General features: G+C 44.8%; 1 long non-coding RNA gene across 2 annotated transcripts; it reads left to right on the plus strand.

Moving 5' to 3' along the window:
* Positions 1 to 2,289: 2,289 nt before the first annotated feature.
* LOC119118250 lies at positions 2,290 to 2,772 on the plus strand. 2 transcript variants are annotated; one of them, XR_005096678.1, is made up of 2 exons: positions 2,290 to 2,406; positions 2,552 to 2,772. It is a non-coding gene; the product is annotated as an uncharacterized LOC119118250 (long non-coding RNA). The 2 variants fall into 2 exon arrangements; XR_005096677.1 differs by having other exon boundaries at positions 2,309 to 2,366.
* The last annotated feature ends 24,423 nt before the right edge of the window (positions 2,773 to 27,195 follow it).

Consider the following 27,195-nt stretch of genomic DNA (forward strand, 5'->3'; position numbering starts at 1 on the left):
ATGAATGTAAGAAAATTACCACTTTTGTGTTGCAGTTCATCCTCCCATTTATCATCCCCCTCCATCCCATTGTTCTGCTTCTGCCTACACAGCACACAGAGGACAAAGTACATACATGGTAACCTTCTTCACCTCTTTTATTGTTCCACTGTAAAAAAAACAGTCTGTAAAGCATGTGTGCATTTATCAGGTTATAAACAGTAGATTGCATTCATCACGTTGCAATGAGGAAGCATGATGGAGTAAATGTGACAACTTTGCAAAGTCAGTCAATTTATTAATTCCTCTCCATTACTTGACTGTGAGGCATCGTCAAATGGGTGAGTAGTTTTTACTGCATTGCCTTTTTTTTTCATGCAAATTATCCAAGTGAGGGTTAATTTTGAAATATGAAGAGAGGCCAACATTTTTAAGTAATTTTCAACATTTTACAACCGAGCATTTCGAGTCATAGACCATTAACTTGAACTTGGTTGGTTCAGTATTGGTGAGTTCACGCTTGTCTCCACAAAATCCAATCAATCCTCAAGTCCAACCATGCTGCTGCTCATGTCCCACAACTTCTTTGCCGCTTCTGTCCGTCGCCTTCGCGAGCAGCTCCTCTTCCTTGCAGTTAGCGAAGCACTTCCAGCTCAGTGGCCTAGTGGTAGAGTGTCCGCTCTGAGACTGGAAGGTTGTGGGTTCAAACCCCGGCCGGGTCATACCAAAGACTATAAAAATGGGACCCATCGCCTCCCTGCTTGGCACTCAGCATCAAGGGTTGGAATTGGGGGGTTAGATCACCAAATGATTCCCGAGCACAGCACCGCTGCTGCTCACTGCTCCCCTCTCCCCCAGGGGATGGATCAAAATCATACGGGGATGGGTTAAATGCAGAGACTAAATTTCACCACATCCAGATTTGTGTGTGACGATCATTGGGACTTTAACTTCCCCGACACCCCTTCCACCTCCGGCGAACAAGCCAGACAGAGAGGCGTCTGCGCACCCTCCAGCGGACCCTTGAAGAATAGCAGCAACACCAGGTCGAAGAGTGGCTTCGCCAGCAGGGGAATGTGAACGTGCCTGCCCTGCCCGGTCCTCATGATGCAGGTGTTGTAGGTTCCCCCGTGAAGATTTGTTTCCCCTGCCGCGGGAACGCGCACCCCTTGTTTGGAAAGCGGTGGAAAGCGATAAACCGATGCCGCCTCACAGTTAGGAGGGTGCGGGTTAGATTCTACCTCCGGCCGTCCCTGTGTGGAGTTTGCATGTTCTCCCCGTGTCCGCGTGGGTTTTCTCTGGGCACTCCGGTTTCCTCCCACATCCCCAAAACATGCTTGGTAGGCCAATTGAGTACTTCAAATTGCCCCTGGGTGTGAGTGTGAGTGCGGATGGTTGTTTGTCTCTGTGTGCCCTGCGATTGGCTGGCAACCAGTTCAGGGTGTCCCCTGCCTACCGCCCGATGGCGGCTGGGATAGGCTCCAGCACGCCCGCGACCCCTGTGGGGACAAGGCGGTACAGAAGATGGATGGATGAATTGATTTGAATGAATGATTGAGACAGAATTTCAGTTCTGAAGGCTCCTTTTGTCCCAAGCAAAGTGACAGGTGGTGGGGGGGAGGATAACAATTGTAACAGGAACTCTATAAAAAGTGTCAACCCGTGAGAATTTGTGCCCCCCTCCCATTTTGAGAACGGTGAGTCCTGGACATCGACTGGCTTCTTTTCCGTCTTCCTGGGGGTCTGTTCAGGTAGTGTAGCAAATTTGAATAGTTGCCTCCTTCCCACCCCAAATTACAGGGGGGAACAAATCCTCACAGCGGCCCCGTGAGAATAATTCCCCCCCATTTAAAATGGTGTATGTGTGTGTGTTTAATTAATGAGGTGCACTTCTGATTTACATGTTTGAAAAGCCAAACCAATACATATTTTAGGTGAGGGTTTTATTACAAATATTCCTTTTAACTGTTGTATGACTGAGTATTCATAGTGAAGAAGTTATTGAATGCATTGTGCAGTACTAACTTAATAATAATAAATTGTGCAGTGATAACTTTACAATATTGGATAGTAAATAAATAACTAGAAAATGCAATTTCTGGGGAAATTGCGTGTGAAGGCGAAGACCATGAATGGGAATTTAAAAAAAATTTGCGCCAATGTTTTTTAAAATTTGTAACAAAACGAAAACTACAGGTTCAAGAGGTTGAAACAGGTAAAATCAAACAAAAATTGTAAAAGTTTGAGCAAATGTTATATTTAGGTCACATATGGTTTATTTAAGGCACTTCTTGTTGAAATAAGGTCAATTGAGGTTCATTTGGGGCACTTCCGGTTTAATTTAGTGCACTTCCGGTTTAGCTGAGGTCACTTCCGGTTTATTTGGGGTCACTTTCGGTTTAAAGAGGTAACTTCCGGTTTAAAGAGGTCACTTCCGGTTTAAAGAGGTAACTTCCGGTTTAAAGAGGTCACTTCCGGTTTAATTTGAGTCACTTCCGGTTTACGTGAGGCCACTTCCGGTTTATTTGGAGTCACTTCCGGTTTATTTGGGGTCACTTCCGGTTTACCTGAGGTCACTTCCGGTTTGATTTGGGGCACTTCCGGTTCATTCTGGGTTCATTGGGGCACTTCAGGGTTAATCCAAGATGGCCGCCACACTGGAAGTGGGGGTCAAGGGTTGAATTGTGTAAGCATAGTGGAAGTGGGGGTGAAGGGGGTGAATATGGTAAGGATGAGGTGAACAAAGTGAATAAAGTTGGAATGGGTTGAATCGGTTGAAAAATAGAAATTACAGTAGAAAAACCAAATTTTGCAGAATTTGGTTGAATTTCAAATTTGAAAGTTTGGAATTTTTGGTAAGTGGGAAGTTGTGGAATAGGTAGGCAAAAGATGAACAGTTGAAAGTTGGAATGGGTTGAAAAATTTAGAAATTAGAGTAGAAAAACGAAATTTTGGAGAATTTGGTTGAATTTCAAATTTGGAATTTTTGGTAAGTGGGAAGTTGTGGAATAGGTTGGCAAAAGATGAACAGTTGAAAGTTGGAATGGGTTGAATCAGTTGAAAAATGTAGAAATTAGAGTAGAAAAACGAAATTTTGGAGAATTTGGTTGAATTTCAAATTTGAAAATTTTAAACGTGAAAACGTTTTGAATTTGGATATTTTGGGAATGTCGAGAATCTTTCCGAATGTGATTCGAATGTGCTGAATGATGTGAATTTTAAACTGGAACGACGTAAATGTGAAATGTTGAATGTGCCATTAAGAATGAATGGAGAAAGATTTGTCGTAAATTTGTGAATTTTGCGAAAACGGAAAAATGCTGACCAACGAAGCTGGCATCGAAGGCAAGCTTGCAACTCCATTACCTGGAGAAGTGAAGGCAGTGCCTCGCTATTACGAGTGCATGCAACATTTGGCGAAGATGAGAAGCATTTTAGAGAAAAAAAACAAATCAACCAGTATTTTCCAGTGAAGAAGAAGAGGAAGTGCCTAACGAGGAGGAAGGATTGGGCACGAGCAGAGACACACAGGAGGTTTGGGAGGGCAAGGACACCAGGCGCGGAGGTCCTCCTGCATCGAAGCTTAATCCCCTCTTCAGAAAAGACCCCCTGCCGTCTTTGCCAGAAGAATCAACAAAGAAAGTGATTGTTGGAAATGAAGTACTGATGTGTCAATTTGTCGGAGATATTTGGTCACTGACAGGTGACGCCCTCATTGTTTTCACCAACGACAAATTCCGTGCATGGAATCAAACCTTTGATTCACGGCTGAGACTGATGGCCAGTGAAAAATATATTGAAGACCTACAAGATGCGAGACGGCAGATGGAGCATGACCCAGAGGATCTTACTTTCATTTTCACGAGTGGGGGAAGCTCGAACTACTACATGATAATACATGCCGTCGTGCAGAAGTGGCGGGCGGACCTGGACCAGCAGGACTACCTGAAGATGATGACAAGAATCCTGGAGAAAGCGGTGGATGCTGCCATCGAGAGGGGAGCCAGAAGAGTAGTTACGGAAGTAAATGGCGTTAGATCTGGACGAATGTCATGGAAAATTGCCTAGACGGCAATTGCAGGGGCATATAAGCTGCAAATATCCACCCCGATCACAGCAGTGGAAGGGCTGGAGTTTGTGCTGGCAATATCAGCCTCTCAAAGAAGAGAAAGGGAACTGGTAGCCCTGGAAGCCACCTACGGTCAAGCACTACAGGTGGCACGGAAAGAGAAGAAAATGGAGCAGCAAACACAACATACAGTGGCAGTCCTGCCCCATCCATCGGCCAAAGCAGTTCGAACAGAATGAGAAGGGGGGACTCGCTCAGGTTCTACTCCAGTACCGCAAGGGAGAACCGTAAGGTCGAGGACACCATCCCCAGCTACAGGAGATGAGGATGAAATAGTGGCCATTGGAATCAACACGGAGATAACCAAACCAGGGGGGCCGGATCCAGCACCCACTGGGATCCCGGCTCTACCAAAACAACCGCCTCAAGAAAGAGGGAGAAGAATTGAAAAAGGGAGGAGAGTGGTTTTAAAATCTGCCCAAGAAGTTACAGGTGCCTCTTACCGAGTACGCCTGACGTCTACTCCTAAGAACAGACCCTCCACGGTTCAAAGACCACGTCAACAAACAGAAGCAAGAAACGCCGAGGTTGGCGCCATTGAACACGCTCCTACATCCAACGAAGAAGGGGGTAACAATGATGGAGACGTGGAGAACAGGGAGGCAGCCACCTCAAGTGATGACGTGGTCTCCGAAGAGGAAAATCAGGCTTCGGTGATGTCGGCTGTGGTCCCTCCTGATCCTAATGACCCCCCACCGAGAGTTGTGAGAGGAGCAACCCGGAAAGGAATCAAGAAACAACGGCCAGTGCTAAGCATCTATCAGGCTTCGGAAAGGCTGGCAAGGGATGTTCAATTAGGTTGGGTAGAAACCAGGGCTGTGGACTCGGGGACTCGGACTCGGTCGGACTCGGTCATTTTTTGCCGGACTCGGTGCTGATTTTGACCGAGTCCACCGAGTCCGACAATAAAAAAAATACGTTCAATTTTATTTTCATCATGCTGCTGAGAATGCGCGTAGGAATACTGTCCACAGCCCTGCTTACGATCAATGCGGCCGAGGTTGATGGCTCCACATCGACGGAGGAGGATGAGTTTGAAAAAGAACTTGACAGCATTGAGCGCCGCCGGCGTTTGTCGGCCGCCACCTCGCCAACCGACATAGATGAAGAAATTGGGGCAATGTTGGCACTTGGTCGAATGAAAGAGAGCCCATTTTGTTACAGCTGATCGTTATCCGTCCGGCCTCAAGGCAGCGACTCGGACACTAACAGCAATGCCAATCAGCCAAGTCAGCGTAGAGCGCCTGTTTTCCGGTGTACACCTGGCTCAAGTTTATCATGTCTGATCAGCGCGGCGCGATGAAGGCTGACTTGGTTGAGGCGATTTTGTTCCTAAGAACAAACTCAAGTCGTTGAATTGAAACTTGAAAGTATCTGTTTATTGTATTCGTTTATATGTTTAATAAAGACAAAGCCATCACAAAACTGTTGTAATTATTTAGATTTTGATCTAAATTAGCCTTGAATAAAGACTAAGCAGTCACATGAATTAACAGGAAAAATGGACAGCCGGACTCGGACTCGGTGGTCAAGAGGCCGGACTCGGACTCAGTGAAAAAATCCGACCGAGTCCACAGCCCTGGTAGAAACCAAGGATGGAAGAAAGACCTACATCCCAGAAGTCAGGCAGAAAGAATACCCATTCCCGCCGGCCTGGTGGGAAAAAATAGATAGGAATACAGACATCCCGGTGAAACTAACTTACAGGGAGGCAATGAACGTGTTAAACACACCAGCCTACCACACTCTAGTACGGTGGTTCCCAAACTTTTGCAGGCTGGCGCCCCCTTTGGCTCCCCAGTGAATTCCTAGCGCCCCCCCCCCCCAAGGCACATATGGAAACAAACACCTCTTTCTTGATATTTGGTTTGCTGCAATTTGAAAAGAGAAAGGTTAAACACAAATGTGTATTTCACAAATAAAACCCAATTTAGTATTTAGTAAACCAATTTATTTTTTAGCAGTTTTAACTGTTTCAGCAACATAGAATCGTAAATAAACATTCCACCAGTAACCTTCATTGTCTGACACGTAATATTAATGGGATGGATGTGGATGGATGGATGGTACCGGTCCGCGGCCCGGTGGTTGGGGACCACTGCCCTAACCAGCTCAACACAACACAACACGGCGCGTTCTGGCGAGTCCCCAATTTCATGTTGACTTGAACTCAAGATGATGTTGACCGCCAGAATGCGGTTTTTATTATAAGATAAAATTCTGAACATTACAAGCTTGAAATTACAAACCTGAGCTTTTGCTTTTGTAGTCTATGCTGTCGGATCTGACTGGGCCAGAGCGGCGTGTTGTGTACAAATCGACTGCCGCCCCCCTACCGCCCCTTTCTTCCTCACCGCCCCCCCAGATCTTTCCACCGGTACCGCCCACTTTGGGAACCACTGCTCTAGTAAGTTACAGACTTGACGAAAGATTTTAGAGAAGGCTTTGTGACTGTAATGTATGATGTACTATTGCGAAGGAGGAAGCAGGGTGTGTATGATGCCGCTCAAGCAGAACTGAGAGCGTGCGATGACCTGGACACACACGCTGCTAATCCCGCTATGTCCACACAAACCAACATAATTGGAAACTCCACCCAGCAAGCTCAGCCGAACACCACGCACATGGCGGCGACTTACCTGGATAACACAGGGATGCCTGGAAACGATCTGGAAAGAGAAACAAGAGCCTTTAAGACCCTAAAAGGCATGGTACGCGTTAAGTACCAGAAGGAAAGCGTCAAAGAATACTTATTGGCAACTTGGCCAGTAATCAAAGACGGTCCGGGTGGAGAATTGTCAAAAAAGATGTGGCTGCAATACATTACAGCCGAGCCCATCGGCCGAGACGAGACAGCACAGGAAGCCTATCAAAGATGGGTGGACGACGAAGAAGATGACGAGGATGTGCATATAACCAGAGCTAAAGAAGCACTAAAACAGGGTCTCACCTTGTTGAATGTGTGGCATAAATTGAAGCAAGTGGTAAGCCCAAACAGATATGTGCGAGTTTTGAGAGCAGTTAACGAGGACAAGGACACTACTTTTGTGAAACGAGGTGCGGAGGCCACTCTGGCACGAATCGAAGAATCCATAAAGAAATGGGACAGAGTAACAAAACACTACATGGAGAGACAAAAGCCAAATCCATCGGGCAGTACTCGCTCTCGCGCAGAGGAGACGCAGGCAGGGCGAAAACCGCCACCAAGGCCAATTTATGGGAAGGGGCAAAAATCGAATGATGACCAGAGGCAAAACACCCAGGGCAAGCCCAAATCGCTGTATAGTAAAGTAAATTCAACAGGCTACATGGCGAAAGACGTGGATGACAAGATGTCACCAGAAGAAAGAAAGGCCCTGGCGGAGGCTTGCAAGGTTGCAGCCCCTGCTGGGCCCAGAAAATGAGTGAAGAAGAGGCGCGGGTCACCCTGACGGGTGTCTACAAAGATGGGGACAATCTCTACGCTGAAATCGAAGGAGCTCCATATTTGGTGGATACCGGAGCTGAGGTGTCAATGACCCGCAAAGCCTTAAAAGTAATAGGACACCTAACTGTGATGGTGGCAGATGGATCAGTGATTAATATGCCCATTGGAATTTGGAAAAGAATAGTTTGGGTCAAAGGGCCCCATAATTTACTGACTTTGAAGGACGCAGAGGATCTAAAAAAACCGAAACACCAGCGTCTGTCAGTAAAAGCAAGATTGGAAATGATAAGAGCAAAAACAGTCCGTGTGGGCCCGACAAAAACCATGCCGCTTAATGAGTGGTACAAACCTGTGGATGTGGAGTCCGTCAAGAGCCAATTGGTCCAGGACAGCGACCTGTCCCCGGACGGAAAGCAGAAACTGACCGATATATTGGAGAAAGCAGCCGTGGCGCATTTCAAGAACGACTGTGGCGACCTTGGATCAAAGTACATCCACACAATTGAGGGGGGAGTTCACCCACCGGTAAGACAATATCCCCTGAACCCCGAAGCAGTGGCTGAAATGGAAACAATTGTGAAAGAACTTCTACAGCTTGGCATCATTCGAGAAGAGCCTAATCCAGTAACCAACAGCCCAATTCAGGCAGTGAAGAAACCAGAGGCGACCGGGGGAGGCTGGAGGCCTGTTATCAACTTTAAAGCTCTTAACCGCCGGACGGTGGCTAATCGAGCGAGCCTCATAAATCCCCAGGCATCCCTCAAGACGCTGAGAGTGAAAAGTACAAGTCATGCATTGACTTGGCAAATTGATTTTTTTTCATTACGGCTAGCCAAAACCTCACAGGGAAAAACAGCATTTACACACAGGGGGAAGCCGTACGTGTGGCAAAGATTGCCGCAAGGATACAAGAATTCCCCGAATGTGTTTCAATCAGCCGTCTTACAAGTTCAGGATGGCTTGGATGTCACGGTATACATTGATGATGTGTTTGTTTCAAATGACACCGAGGAGGAACATTTGGACTTGCTGCAGAAGGTTGTGGAACGAGTCTCCGCTGCGGCTCTCAAGCTGAATCTCAAGAAATGCCAACTAGTCCGATTCCAAGGTGATTACTTGGGGTTCCAAGTGACCGAGGACCTAGGCATCTCAGAAGGATTTCGCCAAAAAATCGAACAGATCTCGCCTCCGAAATCAGAGACAGAATTGCAGCGAATACTTGGACTGTGCAACTATGTGCGGGATCATGTTCCTCACTATCAGAAACATGCAAGACCACTGTACGCGCGCTTGAAGAAAAATCCAGAGAGCCAAAAAACAGCGAAGTGGCAGTGGTCAGTCAGTGACAATCAAAAATTGAATAACTTGAAACAAGCCGTCCGAGAAGCCGTGCGGCTTGAACCACGAAGTTTGACAATAAGACTTGTCGCGAAGGTGCATTGCGAGGAAAATGATGCAATGTGTCGGTCAGCAACGAAGGTGCTGGCTTGGTGGCTTTGTGGACCTACACCCTCTCCAGCGCCGAGAGAAAATTTCCCCAGGAGGAGAAAGAACTTGCAGTATTAGCCAAGTACTGGAGTAATTTGAAAGACCTGGCGCAAGGGCAAGGTATCAAAGTCCAAACCGGAAGTAACGTGCATCGTTTTCTTAGAAAGTCTACGATCGAGAGCACTAAAGCGACCAACATCAGGTGGGGAAGATGGGAAGACATCCTACTGGATCCCGACTTGGAAATTGGACCGACGACAACCTCCACCAAGAAACCAATATTAAAAAAGGAAACAGACAAAGAAAAGCCCTATGAATGGACTCTTTACACCGACGGGTCAAAGAAAGAAGGAGAACAGAATGCCCACTGGGGTTTCATTCTGAAGCAGAATGGAGTGGAGCGTTGCCGCCGCAAAGGTAAGACACCCGGCAGCGCGCAGGCAGGAGAAGCTACGGCAGTGCTGGAAGGACTGTTAGAAGCGGAAAAAAATCACGCTGGACGCGTAAGACTCATAACTGACAGTCATTATTGCGTGCAAGCTCTCAAATTCGACCTAGCCATTTGGGAAGAAAATGGCTTTGAGGGCGCAAAAGGAAAATTGGTGGCCCACTATGAAATGTGGAAGAAGATAGCTGAGTTGCGGCTAAATTTGTGTCTTGATGTGGTCCACCAAAGATCTCATGTGAAAGAAGGAGCTCATTGGAGAGGGAATAATGAAGTTGATCGATACGTCCAGGAAAGAAGAATAATAGTTGTAGGAGCAGAAAAATGGGACAAGACCCCTCGCGGAAAAGTGGTCACAGATGAGTGCGTGAGGCAGGTCGTGTCGGCAGTGCATGAAGCACTAGGCCACGCTGGTCCATTGCCTACGCGAAAAAAGTTAGAGAAGCTGGAACTCTGGGTCCCAGACAGAACGATTCGTGCGGTTCTGCGTGATTGTAATCCGTGCAACAAATATAACGCAGGGCGAAGAGGACGACGCACGGACGGATTGACGATCAGGAGTACTGTGCCGTGGGGCTCGGTTTGTATGGCCCCATGGGAGTAAGTGGCGCAAAGGGTGAGAAATACCTTGTTGTGCTTGTTGACTCGATGTCAGGACATGTCGGGCTAAAAGCAGTAAAGAAGGCCAACGCAAACAGCGTGATCAAGACACTAGAAGACGGGTGCATGTGGCTAGGGATTCCCAAAGAACTGAGAACAGACAATGGAACTCATTTCAAAAATGCCCAGGTGGACAAGTGGTTTCGTGGGTGGGGAATAGTCAGAGTCTATTCGCCTCCTTACACGCCACAAGCAAACGGGGTGGCGGAAAGAACCATTGGTCTGGTTAAAACCTGGCTGGGAAAAAATGCAAACGGGAAAGAATGGAGTACTAAACTGCTTGATTTGGTTGCAGACCTGAACGGGAGGAGTAGGATCAACCGGCCCTCCCCGTCCGAAGAGCTCAACCAACGACACTTTGTGTCACAGGAAGTGGGCAGGACCCAAGACGGCTCATCCCAGAATAAAGAGAAGTGTCGGTTCATCGTTGGACAGAAGGTGTGGATCAAGGAGAGACCTGAACAGCAACACTGCAGTGAAGGCCAAGTACGACTGCTTGGACATAGTCAGTGAAGTTTTGGATAAAAACACAGTACGACTGAAGAAGAAAGGAATCCAGGAGGTTGAACAGCTGAAGCCGTTACCGGCTGACCCAATTCAAGCCAAGAAGTAACTCGGAAGATATATGGCAACTGACTACAGAACAATCCCGGCCTTCGTGCGCTTGGCCGCACACAAAGGTGCGGTCATCGTAAGACGGACACCTAATGGGATTCAGACCGGAAGAGCCCTAAATCTAGTGAAATTGGCCAAGCGGTGTTGCACACCCGGTGGACCAGAACATTTTCGCTGGACATGGGTCGACGAAGCATGTGTCATTTGTTTGACACCCAACCTGTTGCCTACTATGTGGTCAGGAGTAGGTTTCATGATGCCATGAAAGGGGGGAGAGCAGCATTGGGAGACCTGCTTGAGGGACCTTGGAGGCCAATAACTTGGGCCCGGGCAATAGCCCAGTTAGTGGCGTACAAGGACGCACCATTGGTCACAGTGGCGGCAGCCCCTACAGCAGGGGTGTCCAAACCTTTTGCAAGGAGGGCCAGATTTGATAAAGTGAAGGGGCCCGGGGGCCAATAGTTTTTTCGGACATTTTTTAACTACAAAAATGTCATGCAAATACACACTGTTATAAAACAAATTTCATTGTCACAATTGTCTTTATTTTTCAAATGACAAAATAACCAAATATGAGTCACTCAGGCAGATGTGAACAACTCTAAAAACACAAATTCTGCCTTTCATTCATATCTGAAGAGTCAGATAACATTGAACAAACTGTATGAAATACCTTAAATTTACATGAGTTTAAAATTACTTTTGCCTCATGAACATTTTAAACGGGAGTTATAAGTAATGCAAAGTTGTCTGTTATTATTAAAACTTAAAACTAGTGAATTTTGCTCATCATTTACATTATCTTTCAGAAAATAATAGTTTGTGTCAGGTCTACAGGTCCATAACATCAACAGTCAACATGGCCACTTCGTAGCTTGCTTTAGTAATATTTATTTTTGACTCACAGTCCCGTGTGAAGAATCGCTGTTGTGATGCCAGTTCAGCTTGGAGCTGCTTCACTTTATCAGCGCGGTCACTCCCTGTTAGCTGGTCGTTTGTGTTCGCATGTTTAGTCTGATAGTGTCTCTTTAAGTTGAAATCCTTAAACAAGGCAACCGTCTCTTTACAAACTAACCTTTAGGACAATGTAGTATTGCTCCAAATGTTCGTTTAATTTCCTTTAGAGGTCCGTTTGCGCGTGTTAGCACGATCGCGAATTAGCATATTTCCGCTAACTTGTTAGCCTGCCCAGTACTTCTTCTTTGCTGCGGGCCAATAAAAACTGGCAGTTGGCCCGCGGGCCGTAGTTTGGACACCCCTGCCCTACAGAGATCAACCCAGCCGTGAGCAACATGTATTGCTACCGAAGTATTTTGGACATGAGTAACAAAGAATTTCAATATGTGACAAAGAAGGGGATATTCTGTCTAGTCCCTGGAAACAAGATCGGATCAGGCCTTTTGGTAAATGAAGATGAAGCAGCACTAGTAGGGATTACAGTAAAGATGGCAATTATTCCCTACGAAGGAATATATTCACTAGGAGTCGAATTGGAGGCCAAAAGGCTTAGCCATTTCTTGGCCATGAAGAACACCGGGGCCATGGTCCGGGCTACTCTCAGTGAACTAAGACAACCAAGAGAGGAGCAGGAGCAAGTCCTGGTTCCTCTCAGCAAAGCAAGAGAGGAGCAGGAGCAGGTCCTGTTTCCTCTCAGCAAAGCAAAGGAGGAGGAAGCCGCGGAAGCGGAACCTCAAGAAACGGTTGAGGAGATGAATGACCTTGACCTGCCAGAAAAAAGAGAACGGGAAAAAGGCCCCGAGCAGGAGTTGGCACAGGAATGTCCTGCTCCGGTCATTATTGACGGAGGAAGACGACGTTGAAAAACGCGGCGCAGGAGAAATAATTGATTTAACCACTTCTTTGCCCACAGAAACAGAAGACCAAGGGGAAAATTTATCGACGTGCCCAAACGCAGAAGGCAGTGGCGCAAGTCACCGAACCGGGAAGTTTCCACAGCACTGGACTCCCTTTGGCTGGACGAAGTTGTATCCGGCAAGTTGCCCTACTCCTGGCTGTGATGGGAGTGGTAGCACCCGACCAGGGTCAAGTCACCACCGCTCACTCAGAGCGTGTCCGGTGTATGCAGAGAGCCTCGAGGTGTGCCCCACGCCTGGATGTGATGGAAGTGGAAACACCAGATGGGGTCCAGACCGCCACCCCTCCCTCAGGACGTGTCCAGTGTTGGCAGAGAGGAAGCGCAGAGCCTATGAAACCAGGAAACAGACCGGCGACCAAGAGAGCAACATGTCAGAAGATACGGTAGACGCCAGTCCTGAAGAACCAGGGCCGTCTACATCTGATAGACCATTAGAAATGTTGGCTCGAGCAGCTTCCTATTATACGTTGTGGTTTAAAAAACCACCACCGCAGCGGTCGGAAGAAAGAAGACGGGCCGCTGTAGATGAGCTGACTAGGCTGTGGAGTCGGCCAGACTCCACGGACGGAGACAACTTGTAGAGAAAGAGAAAAAAAAATATATATATATATATATATATGTGTATATATAGTATATAGTATGTATGTGTATGTATGATAATGTGTTGTAAATGGACTGTAAATAACCAATAACAGAAAGAAAACCAGATAGTGACAGCAACAAGTGCAGAGACAACGTGCGGGAGGAGTGACACATCCGAAAAAGAAAAAAAATGATGTCACGGGGAAGGAGCCAGTGACAGAGGAGGGGCTGAAAGAAATCCTATATAACGAGGGAGAAAAGTACCAGATCTTCATTCGACCCCGAGGAGTGACCAGCCTTGAACTTCCCGCGCGGAGCCAAGAGAAGGAGAACGATGAGCCTAGAGCAGGGATGGGCAAACTACGGCCCGCGGGCCACATCCGGCCCACGGGACCGTTTAATCCGGCCCGCCAACCCTGAATTAATTGTATTAAACTTTTTTTTTTGTCATTTTGCCTGCAATGACTGCGTTTCCCCAGTAGATGGGGAACCGCTCGCCTGCGCATTTACTACCGGAAGCCGTGTCAGAAAGCTCGGTGCACACTCACAAGTGCGTGTACGTACTCAGTAGTACGGACATGGCGCACTCGCGCTCGATTTGTATCAGTCCCGAATTTAGAGCGTGGGCTGTGACGACAGCATTCTTGTAATTCGCGCGCTGAGCTTTCAGATACAGTTTTACGCTAAAGCCACCCACAAACCTTCCCCTGGAATCCTTCTATTAAAATGAGTCGCCCAAGGAAAAGCAAGGTGGACACAGTGCCGAGTGTTTAAAAAAGAGTGGCCAATTTGGCTCGACGTACGCGACGTGACGTTCAGCCACATGAACGTCAACATCAACCCGTCACAGATCGAGGTAAATGGACCAACACCTCGGATCTCTCCTAAGAATTGCCACAACAAATTTTACTCCAGACTATGACGCACTAGCAAAAAAGGGAGACCAACAACACTGTTCCCACTGAAAATGAAGGGGAGGCTCTCAAGTTTGTTGTAAAAAAATGCATTTTGAATATGATTTGTACACATAGCAGGGATTGAAACTAGCGACCATTCTCATTTTCAAACAATGCAGGATACTCAAGGACATTGATGCACCACCTGTTTGCGACTAATCTTAACCTGTAAAGTTCTTAAGGCTTACTTTAAGGAAGTGTTTCCCCCAGTCTCAGATATGGCTTTTTCTTTGCCACTCTGCCCTGAAGCCCAGAATCCCGCAGCCGCCTCTTCACTGTAGATGTTGACACCGGTGTTTTGCGGGTACTATTTAATGAAGATGCCAGTTGGGGACCTGTGAGGCGTCTGTTTCTCAAACTAGAGACTCTAATGTACTTATGTTCTTGCTCAGTTGTGCAACGCGGCCTCCCACTTCTTTTTCTACTCTGGTTAGAGCCTGTTTGTGCTGTCCTCTGAAGGGAGTAGTACACACCGTTGTAGGAAATCTTCAATTTCTTAGCAATTTCTCACATGGAATAGCCTTCATTTCTAAGAACAAGAATAGACTGTCGAGTTTCAGATGAAAGTTCTCTTTTTCTGGCCATTTTGAGCGTTTAATTGACCCCACAAATGTGATGCTCCAGAAACTCAATCTGCTCAAAGGAAGGTCATTTTTGTAGCTTCTGTAAAGAGCTAAACTGTTTTCAGATGTGTGAACATGGTTGCACAAGGGTTTTCTAATCATCAATTAGCCTTCTGAGCCAATGAGCAAACACATTGTACCATTAGAACACTGGAGTGATAGTTGCTGGAAATGGGCCTCTATACACCTATGTAGATATAGCACCAAAAACCAGACATTTGCAGCTAGAATAGTCATTTACCACATTAGCAATGTATAGAGTGTATTTCTTTAAAGTTAAGACTAGTTTAAAGTTATCTTCATTGAAAAGTACAGTGCTTTTCCTTAAAAAATAAGGACATTTCAATGTGACCCCAAACTTTTGAAAGGAAGTGTAGGTCGAGCCAAATTGTCCACTCTTTTTTAACATTCGGCGCTCAGTGTCCACCTTTCTTTTCTTCGGGCCACTCATTTTAATGGAAGGATTCCAGGGGAAGGTTTGTGGGTGGCATTAGCGTAAAACTGTATCTGAAAACTCAGCGCGCGAATCACGAGAATATTGCCGTCACAGCCTACACTCGAAATTCGGCACTGATAGATGAAATTACTACGTACTACTGAGTACGCACACGCACTTGTGAGTGTGCACAGAGCTTTCTGACACGGCTCCCGGGAGTAAATGCGCGGACATTATACTCTTTCATCACAGCAACATCTTCATTATAGGGGTGTAAATCACGGGTTTTGTCACGATACAATATCATATCGATACAAAGGACCACGATACGATATTTGCCGATATCTTAAAGCCTGCTGTGATTCATTCACGATACATCACGATATAGCGCTCCACGATCGATATTTTTATTTATTTATTTATTTTTAAATAAAAAATATAGAACAATATCCTGATTTATAACAATTCATACGCAAAATCAACAAGGTACTGCAAACTCTTTATTTAGGAAATTACAAGAGTATTGTAGTATACAAAGTGCTTATTTTAACACTGAACTTTATCAAATTCCTATATTTTTTCTCATATAAGTAAAGAAAAATTAATATTCTTTCTTTTTTTGTAATACCATGAACTTTAAAGTGCATTACTGAACTATTTATTTACAATAATTTTAATTGTCCGTTGAGCCATCTTTTCTTTGGAATCCAAAGTGCTTCCAAACGAATGACTTGAAGCCCAAAGGGGAGCGAATTTCCTCGTCTTCTTGGACACTGGCCATAGCACCAGCCCAGGAACCGCGTAGTTGTCGGCTCCCCTTTCACGTGCCTGCTCTGCTCACAACACAACACGCCGCGTACTGCTCCCGGAAAGAGGAAGCAAGCAACAATGAACTGGATTTCAAAATAAAGTCGCGTCTAATGTCCGAGGTCAAACACGGCGATATAAATCGATGTTTACGTTTAGCATCGATGCCAATAAATCGTAGAGCATTATATCGATTAATCGATGTGTATCGATGAATCGTTACACCCCTACTTCATTACAAATCAAACAGACACTTTCTGTTGATTTCTTTGAAGAAATACTCTTTTTCCTAACGTGTTTGAAATATTCTACACTCACTTGCTATTTTGTAGGGGTGTAAATCGCGGGTTTTGTCACGATACGATATCATCGATACAAAGTACCACGATACGATATTTGCCGATATCTTAAAGCCTGCTGTGATTCATTCACGATACATCACGATATAGTGCTCCACGATCGATTCTTTTTTTTTTTTTCTTTTTTTTTTTTAAATAAAAAATATAGAACAATATCCTGATTTATAACAATTCATACGCAAAATCAACAAGGTACTGCAAACTCTATTTAGGAAATTACAAGAGTATTGTAGTATACAAAGTGCTTATTTTAACACTGAACTTTATCAAATTCCTATATTTTTTCTCATATAAGTAAAGAAAAATGAATATTCTTTCTTTTTTTGTAATACCATTAACTTTAAAGTGCATTACTGAACTATTTATTTACAATAATTTTAATTGTCCGTTGAGCCATCTTTTCTTTGGAATCCAAAGTGCTTCCAAACGAATGACTTGAAGCCCAAAGGGGAGCGAATTTCCTCGTCTTCTTGGACACTAGCCATAGCACCAGCCCAGGAGCCGCGTAGTTGTCGGTTCCCCTTTCACGTGCCTGCTCTGCTCACAACACAACACACCGCGTACTGCTCCCGGAAAGAGGAAGCAAGCGACAATGAACTGGATTTCAAAATAAAGTCGCGTCTAATGTCCGAGGTCAAACACGGCGATATAAATCGATGTTTACGTTTAGCATCGATGCCAATAAATCGTAGAGCATTATATCGATTAATCGATGTGTATCGATGAATCGTTACACCCCTAGTGTTTTACAAGCATGGTCTGAAGTAAACACTCGAGACCCCTCCAAGACATGGTGGGGATTTAACGGGTATGAAATGAAGCAATGAGTTATACCCTGTTTAAATGTAACTACAAATTATTGGGTTCAATACCAATTTATGTCAATGGTATATTCAAAAGAGACTGATATTTGGCCTACAGGTATGTACTCCCCATACATTTATGTAAATCCTCGGCCCTGGGCAATGACTTGTAACTGTCATGCCTCGTCCACAGTTTTGTGATGTGTCATCGTTTCTGTGTCTGTGTGCTCGCCCCTCCCTTCCTGTGTGCCCTTGATTAGTGTCATCACACGCACCTGCCTCTCGTTACCTGTGTTGTATTTAAGTTCTGTTTGCGTGTCACTCGCCGTCGGAGCATTGCCTGAGATGTGGACAATGCATGTCTCACTGTCACGCGGTTTGTTTGGTTCCTGTCTTTTGTTTCACGTTTTGGCGATCAGTCCTATTGGTTTCGTTGTTTAGTCACGTCAGTTTGCCGGGTCTGTCCTTTTGGTTTGCTACAATAAACCCTGGTCCAAGCTGCACTTGGTCGCTCTGCTCCATTCCTCTCCGTTCCTGACAGAATGCTCCGACCATCACAGCGACCAGCGCTTGGACCTTCCGCCATCAGCTCCCGTCCGCGACGCCCGATCGACGTCCGTCGTCCGAGCAGGTTCCAGCGCCATGGGCTTCGCGGCCGCCATCAGAGTTCCTCCCGGTGCGACCGGCTCCGCTGTCGCGATCGGACTTCGCTGCCGCGACGCCGGACCCGCGGCCGCCATCGGAGTGCCTCCCGGCGTCATCAGACTCGCGGTCGCCAGATTCAAGCCAGCTGCGCCGGACCCGCGATCGTCCATGGCCCCATCCCCACTGCTGCAGCGCGTGGTGACTCTTGCCGCTGCGTACAGCTTCGCCTTTCAATTGCCGCTGATTGCGGTCCGGACTTCAAACTGCCGCCGATTGCGGTTCTGTTTCCCCGAGTTGCCGCCGATTGCGGTTCTGTTTCCCCGAGTTGCCGCCGATTGCGGTTCTGTTTCCCCGAGTTGCCGCCGATTGCGGTTCTGTTTCCCTTCGTCGCCGCCCGAGTGCGGTTCTGTTTCCCCTCGTCGCCGCCCGAGTGCGGTTCGGTTCCCCTCGTCGCCGCCCGAGTGCGGTGCGGTTCGGTTCCCCTCGTCGCCGCAGAGTGCGGTTGTTTCCCCAGTCGCCGCCGTGCGCGGTTCAAGCCATTCCGAAAACCAGTAGGGTTGTCTGGACTAGTGCGATTTTGACCGAGTCCACCGAGTCCGACAATAAAAAAAATACGTTCAATTTTATTTTCATCATGCTGCTGAGAATGCGCGTAGGAATACTGTCCACAGCCCTGCTTACGATCAAGTTTGAAAAAGAACTTGACAGCATTGAGCGCCGCCGGCGTTTGTCGGCCGCCACCTCGCCAACCGGTCAAACGCGCATGCGCGTCAGGGGAAATCCCGCAAAGGAGGAGGGACAAACAGAGCGATTGGTTTTGCTGGCTTTTTAATGAATGGCGACTGTGACTACGGGGGTCCATTAGGTCCAGAAAAGCTGACAAGACGCTTGCCAAATGGCAAGGAAAAAATGCACAGCTAAACGAATATATGACGATGAACACAGGACGTTTTCAACAGAGTTAAAGTTGTTTTTTGTTGAACGCTATGGCAAGCCATTCTGCCTGATATGTCGGACGTCATTGGCGCATTTAAAAGCTTCAAATGGTCAGCGCCACTTCAGCTCACTTCATGCCAATATCGATAAGGACTTTGCAAAAGGGACTGAATTTCGCAAGCACAAGTTTGGAGACTTTGAAAAGTCAGGCAGAAAAATAGGTACAGTTTTTCAAAAAAATTACGAAGCACTCAGAGACTGTCACACTTGCATTGTTTCAACTGGCTTGGAACATTGCACGGGCTAAAAAGCCATACAATGAAGTGGAGTTCGTTAAAATATGCCTCAGTGACGTTATTGAATTTTATTTTCATCATGCTGCTGAGAATGCGCGTAGGAATACTGTCCACAGCCCTGCTTGCTTGTTATGAAGACAAATTTAGTTGTTGCGTGCGCGCCCGCGCCTGCCTGCCTGCGTGCGTGCACGTACAAGACCCACAATGCCCCGCGCGCAGCCAAGATGGAAGAACCCGGGAGCAGCGAGAGAACAATGTTTTGCCTCTAGATTTGGGGGGGAAACGGAGCGTAAGTTACGATCAATGCGGCCACGTTGAGTTGCACTTAGGCTAATGTTTACATTATGTACCAATGTCAAGGACGATTATGTCACCCAGCTTATATCATTGATGTGTTTCGATAGTTGTGGGGTCGTCATTAATTATTTGTGTTTAGATAAATGTCTGTTAAAAGAGCTATAATGGTGTAATTAATGATTAAAACTTGAAAGTATCTGTTTATTGTATTCGTTTATATGTTTAATAAAGACAAAGCCATCACAAAACTGTTGTAATTATTTAGATTTTGATCTAAATTAGCCTTGAATAAAGACTAAGCAGTCACATGAATTAACAGAAAAAAATGGACAGCCGGACTCGGACTCGTGGTCAAGAGGCCGGACTCGGACTCGGTGCAAAAATCCGACCGAGTCCACAGCCCTAGTGCAGACAAATATCAAGACGAAGAATACAGAAGTGTAGAGAGAGCATTGTGGGAGTACGTCTCGCCGCAGAAAAGGTGGAGACGTCAGCCCACTAGCGACCGTTTGCCGTGTAAAACTTGGGTGCAAAATGAAGGATTACTTAATCTGAGTAAACCATTCCCTATCGGCTGCCTGCTCTGATACAGATTGCCGAGGGGCCTGCATTCCGAAAGAGTCTATGTGAGGGCCAGCAATTTATGGGATTTGATTGGGTAGGGTCAAATAAAATTTTCAATAATGGAACATGTTTCTCCCCCGGGGAACATTGGATAAAGTGTGGCCATGAAAAAAACATTCATGATTGTACTTGGTATGAGAAGATAGGGTCGGCACTTCAGACGGCTACAAGTGCCGCTGTTGGAGTTTTTGGTGATGTAATTACCAGCGCTTTAAGAGTGGTTCTGGGACCGGTCTGGGCCTGGGTACTGGTAGTGTTTGCTTTGATTGGTGTTGCAATGACAGTGTGCGTCACTATAAAAGGAGGTATTAAAAATGGGTCCGACCTCCGCGATTTGTCGGGGCGTCACTACCAACGCAAATGTTACAAGATGTCTTGTTAAAAGAAGAAGTCAGGCAACCACCGTTCATTCAAGCCTGACAACTCAGAGACTGAGACTGAGAAAAGAAGAAAATAAAAAGAGGAACTAAAAAAGATCATGGCAAACAATAGCTCAAGCGTTTTCAATAACCCGCGAGAGAGGCCAGGGGCGATGCAAGTGAGTAATGAGATTCAATATTGGGTTTTATTCAGCATCTGGACGGCCTATTGCTGTTCTGGGTCTTGGAATTTGCAACAACTCACTCGCCCTGTGATTTTGGTATTGTCAATTTTCAAAGTTTTGATTTTGAGATTTTTGTACAAAAGATACACGATGGGTTTGGGTCTCTTTGTGGTATACATGCATGGCCGAATGTATGTCGACCCGGGAACGCCCAGAGGCATCGCTGAAATTGTATTGCTTTTTTTGTGGACTGCTTTAGAAGTAGTCTCAATTATTTTTATTATGTTGTTTTTGGGGTTGTCATATGAGAAGCAATGTTAGTAATAGGGATGGCCGTGTATGTGATAGGGATAGTATCACGACTTGACCGAAATGTTCGCTCCTCTGTCACTTGGAAATGGCGTACAGCCAAACTCGTGCTCTGGTGCATAATATGGGGGTCGTTGTCTGTGTTAATTTGGATCGAAGTAGTGGACCAGTTTGTAATAATAACATGGTTTTTCACATAATCTGTTTTTTTCCCCTCCCGCCCCGAAAGGCGAGAGGGCGACGGCCAAGAAGCCCCTCTATTGTACACCGAGGGGCTGGTAGAGAGGTTATGATTTGATATGTGTTATGAAATGTGTTAAATTTGTGCTTCCCTAAATTGGACAATTTTGAGGGATTAAATTGCCTTCAAAATTAATTGCAGGATAATTATTGTCAGGTTTAAATCGCTGACTGAACAACTATTAAGAGAAGAGCATCAGCAAACAAACCACAAGTGAGAGAGAATATCAAGTCTTTTCTCGCGAGGAGTGCAGTACAGATAGTTTACAACAATCTCACAACACTAAATATCTGTGTACACTCCCGCTCTTTTTATTTGGATTTGCCCTGCCCACAATTATGAGACGAAAGCCCCTAAAGGAAGGGGGGAGCACGTGGGCTTTGCCTCGTAAGCAAAATAATAAGAACGTGATAAAAAGGAGTTTGAGTTGAGAAGAGAAAGTCCTTGAGCTCTAGCCAAAACATAGCAAGGGATGTTTTACGACCTTGTGTAGGATGAGACAAGCTAGGTTATTAATTACTGGATACGCACTAACATAATCTAACGATCAAGATAGTTTGGAAAACCCAGACTTTGATGGTCACTTGTAGGTTCATCTGAGGTGCAAGACAGCAATGAGGCATGTTGTCTAACAAAGTGGTCTTTGTTAAGAAGGAACTGTCTCGGTAGATGTCTTCTTTTTGCTGAGTTGTCAGCTGCGTCCTGTCTGACCTCTCTCCTGGCCCAGCCGTACCTTTTCTCTTCTGTGGTACATCATAAAAACAGCAAGGCCAAACAGCAAGCATATATTGCAGTAATATTGCGGTAAAGCATTGATTAGAGAACGCATGATAACATATATATACATTTTTCTAACAATTCCCTCCTGATTATCATAAGTTCTCAGAGACCATCTTATCACCTAAAACCGGCCACTTCAAAAAGATTTTCAGCCGTAGGATCACAAGTATGAGCACAAATAAGTTTACACCAAGAAAGGATAAACGTTGCGATATTATCATTCGGAAACACCCAGATCTGGGAAGAAGTCTGTAGACCCAAGTGCAAAAATTCCATCATCATCATCGTTATCATCAACATGCTGGCGTTCAGACATTAGAGGCATACCCCGGCCATCTTGTCTTCCATGGGCGATATTGCTGTAGTGATGAGACGATTAAACAGAGCACGGAGACATGGAATACAACAACAACCACACAAGGTGAGTATAGCAGTAATTGAGGACACAAGGGCTTTATACTTCCCAAAAGCAGTCATCCACTTGTTGTGCTCTTTCATCCTCGTCTTGAGGGATTGCAAGCTTGCAATCGCCTTCGTCAGGCTCCCATCAGGGGCGGTGTCATTCTGGATGAAGGTGCAGCATTGTTCCCTGAACATTGCGCAGACCCTTCCTTTCTCAGACAACAACATAACAAGAGCATTGCGGTTCTGGATTGACATTAGGGAAGGCGTGGCTAGCTGTTCGTGCACTGCCTCAAGTCCCGCTTGTGTCCTTTGCCCAATTTCTGCATGTTGCAATGGTTGTAATGTATCATGTCGACGTTCTTGTTCATCGTACACCACCAGCAAATGGAAGACTCCCATCCTGCTACAATTTGGTCAATTAATTCTTATTAATCAGGAACTCCTCTGGGGACTCTGATTGCATCAATTTCAGTCAGATCATCGTCGCCTCTCAAATTTAAAGACATTTTGTTTGTTTGTTTTTCCAGCTTTTTTCCAGATCTTGGCATGTTGATACATATACAATTTAGCTTGACTACATTCTCTGAAAGCAATGGCTTCTTTTTTCTTTTTTCAATGGATATTACTATATAGAATGCTCTGTCACACATTTCACAATCAGTAGATGTGACAGATTTCACACAATCTTTGGTCAATGGCAACGATACAACATAAAGAATCGGTCGCAAATCCATACATATGACATATTCAATTTTTGCTTCTTGTCTTTACAGCTTGTTTTGCCATTAGCAATCAATTGTTTCGTTTTTCAGTAACTCTTATAGTTACCTGAAACAAAATATCCACATTAATTTTAGATATAATCATCCCATTCTTTAACATCTACAGTGGTTGTTGACAAAGTACACATATAAACATCATATTTTCATTGCAGTCCAGATCCGACACAGCAGATCATCCTGCAAAGGTCAAATTGATCTTTTAAACAACATTGTTTCCTTTTTTCTTTTTTATTTCTACCAAATTTTAATCATCCTTAGTTTCCCACTTGGTTCCAAAACATGGTAATCTATATTGTCGCCCAAACAATTTTATACGGGGTTAAACCCACAGTAATTGTAATATTTATGAACAGTTTGACCGGGTCTAAACATTTTGTCCATGATCTTCCATTTTTTTCCATGCACATTTTCACACTTTATGTCCTGTCATGAGAATTAATTTCTGAAATCTCATATCTCGGCATTATTTCTTTACATAACGTTTTTTTGCCACTGTTAAGGCATTCAGTGTTTTTGTTGAAGCCAATTCAAACCATTTTGAGAATGCATCTATTATGACCAGGCATTATAACCCTGTGGATTGTGTTTAGCACATGTTAAACTCTACAAAAATTTTGTTTTATAAATGTTTTGAATATGAATCAATTCATATGTTGTATAAAGCTGACTGAACTGCCCCATTATCCCCCCTCTTGAGCCATGCGACACACAACCATGGCTCAATATTGCTGCCCACTTGTATAGGTTTTTTGTAGGATAGGTCAGTCTTCTGGTCATTTATAGATACCATTCTCCACTCTTGCCCCTCTTTTCGTCCATAATCGAATTTCAGTCTATGGACTTTGTCGCTGCACATTTTTAAAAACGTTTCAGTAATTTAATCTGCTTCTTGTGTGTACAAAATTTGAAGCGTCTTTTGCACTACAGCTATGCGGTTCCGTCCGCAAGCTTGTTACCTCTTGGCACCTTATCAGTCTCATGTGTGCCCTGCACACGTGCATATAGCTATTTTTCGTGGCAATTGGACTGCTTCCACAACTAGCTTAGTTGTAGTTTCTTGTAGTTTCTTGTAGTTTCTTTTCAATCATTCTCTCATCGTTTATCACAAGAATCTTAGCAATTTGAATGAAAATCAAAATGTATGTTTTATTTTACTCAATTGTATGATTTAGAGCATCCATATGTAGTAAAGTGTTGTATTACTACATATGATTTCATCTTCATTTAATTTGACACACCTTTCAAAATGCTTCTCAGTGTCCCAGTGCACACATGCTTTGCGTGTGTAACTGGTTGTCTCAACCCGTGTTCCACATCCTAATCTTTTCTCCCTCAAGGTGTCAAACCAATCAAGATAAAAAGATAAAAACCAACAAAATAACCGCCAGTAAATTAATATAATAGTCAATTGTTGTTGTTTCTTAACTTTAACTAACTCAATCTCTCTCTTATTCTCAAATGTAAAAACTTGTGTAGTCTTGACACAACTAATCGACTATTTCTTCTAAATTTAGTTTTGAAATGTTGTTATTTAATAATTTTGCTTCATCCAATTCCAGAAAGCAAGTTCTTTCCATCTCTCAAATTTTGTTTCATCAGGGCTAGGCATTAATGCAGTGTGGACCAGTTTCTGCCCACAAAAAATTGCTCGCCTTTCTTTTCTTCTTATTTTCACAAAATTGCTTTTGTTTTGCGGTGCAAATCAGATAGACTACAGTCTAGCAAATTCTTTTGTGCACCTACATTAGCCAATTTTAACACATAACACTGACAGCACACAGACAACACAAAAACAGCAGCCACAGCTCACAAACAATACCAACAAACAACGCTGCGCCAACATCATCCTCTGTTTTGACGTTTTTGGTTATACTTTTTTCTCATCAGTGTCTATTATCCTTCATGCAAATATTGTCACATCTTCCTTAAGCATCACCCTGTTACAAATATTCAAACATACTCTGAGAAACTCACACTTTCCCTGCTTCGCCCGCAGCCATAGCACCCCTCGTGCGAGGGGGGGGGCGCAGCATCAATGTTGATTGGTCACAGGCTGGCCATTTCCTGCAACAACCATGATGCCGGCCCACCGCCCACACGAGCATAGCAAAGGCCCACGTGCACAGCCCCGCCCCGCGACTACGCGCGAGCGCAGGCACGCTTATCAGTCTCGCCCTCTCAAAGGGCAGGCCAGCTTTGCTGTTGCGCCCTTCGTCATGTTCACATTCGACATCTTTCACTGTCTTCTACACAACATTTGCTGTCTCTTATTCTCGTCCTATCAAGCCACCGTTCTAGTCACTTTCTGCCACACACTGCTCATCTCAATTTCTCCAACCAACTTAAACACATTATCGCCTACTTCTCAATTTTCCTATTATTCCTAAACAGCTTCCTGAACATTCTCCATTACTGATGTCTTCCATAGGACACACATCTCACTCGCGCACATATATACACGCCCATTCATGAGGATCCTCTGCGCGCACACGCACACACACCAACACAAAAGGATGACGCACAACATACGTATAAGACCACATAGATCCCACGAAGAACACCTTTTTGCTCGTCTTACTTGTCAGATTTATTCTTTATTTTACTTTTAGAAGCTATTTGTAATTCTTTTCCATTTATTTAGCCAATTTTAACTTCAGTGTTTCTTTATCTTACTTTATCCTTTTAACACAAATATCTTCTGTATATTTAAGCTAATTTCTCTTTCATTTTGGCAGCCAGGTTCCCACTTCATTACATGGAAACCTGATTTGATTTGGTTTTGGCCTAGCCATAACTGTCTTTGTTAATTTGTGCAGTCACGTGCCATGTGACCGTTTTCTCCGCAATTCCAGCATTCTATTGGAGGTTGCACAACTCCTCTTCCTCGGCCTCTAAAGCCTCCTCTGTTAGACATTGCTCGCCCTCTCTGGCCTTTCTGTCCTCTGCCTGCATTTTGGTAAAAAGTGTCACTATCCTGGTCTACCAGAAAAGTGTCTTTTGTAGCTTTCATTCGTTTTCGTTTGTCTATTACTACTTTTTCCGCATGGAGGGCATGATTTATGTATTCCTCCAAAGTTCCGGTGTTCATGCCTATATAATGTTTGATCACCCAGCCTTGTATTGCTGGTCTGGACCCTGCGTGGATGGCATTTTTTAATTGCTGTTGATAAGCACCTTGAGGCGCATTATCTTCCACCAGTCCACTGTGTGTTTTAAACACTTTTGTCATTCGCACTCGATACTCATCAAAGGTTTCATTATCATTTTGCTTTGTTCTCCCTATTTCTGTATAATTTGCTCTGATTTCCTTTGACCAATCCATTTCTAGCGGGCTTTTCTGCCTAGTGGCTCTGTCCATCAACCCATAAGGAGGAGGTGATTCCTCAATTTTGTGTGTGTCATGTATTTGCGGATACAACTTCGCTATGATCTTTAGTTTTGAATTTGTAGCATGTGTTTTCTCTTCCCGCTCTTGTACTTCTTCTAGTTCTCCCTCAAATTTATATTTTTTAACCCATTTATCGAAATCTTTTTTAAGTCGGTCGGGATCCTGCCTTTCAATTATTTTCCAATCTTTGCATTTTAGTTCATGTCGGGGTAGGGACTTTCGCTTACTATTTAAGTTTCCCATGGTTTATTTTTCTAAATTTTTGGAGTTGGTAGTTTGAATGGCACCTACAGTGTCCTAAAACCAACTTTATTCACAGGACAGTGGTTAAAAGTTCGATGTGTGGTCAGTCTCCTTTCACCTCCCCGAAGGGAGCGGAGAGTTTTTGCCTCTGCCCCCACACAAAGCCACTGTTTACAATCCTGTGTGTTTATATAGAGGAGCGCTCAAATGAGGTCACTCTCAGTCAAACCGTACACAAACACAAACACACCACGCGCGTTTTTTTAGGAATAACAGAGGAGTCCGCCCCTCCCACTGCGGAATTTAACTAACGTACAAGTTAGGGGGCTCCACAACGCCCCTGCGGAATTTAACTGCTCCTATTGCACTTGATAGGGTCTAGAATTCTCAAGGTCTTTAAGTGACTTCTTGTCACTGCTCGTTTTAAGTGACCTCATCACCGCTCATTCATTAGGTGACCTCTTGTCACCGCTCATCCATTTCTTTTTAGTAGAATTAATATTCCTACTCACGGTCTGCT

This window comes from Syngnathus acus, chromosome 24 (assembly GCF_901709675.1).
Source record: "Syngnathus acus chromosome 24, fSynAcu1.2, whole genome shotgun sequence".
NCBI classification, from domain to species: Eukaryota; Metazoa; Chordata; class Actinopteri; order Syngnathiformes; family Syngnathidae; genus Syngnathus; species Syngnathus acus.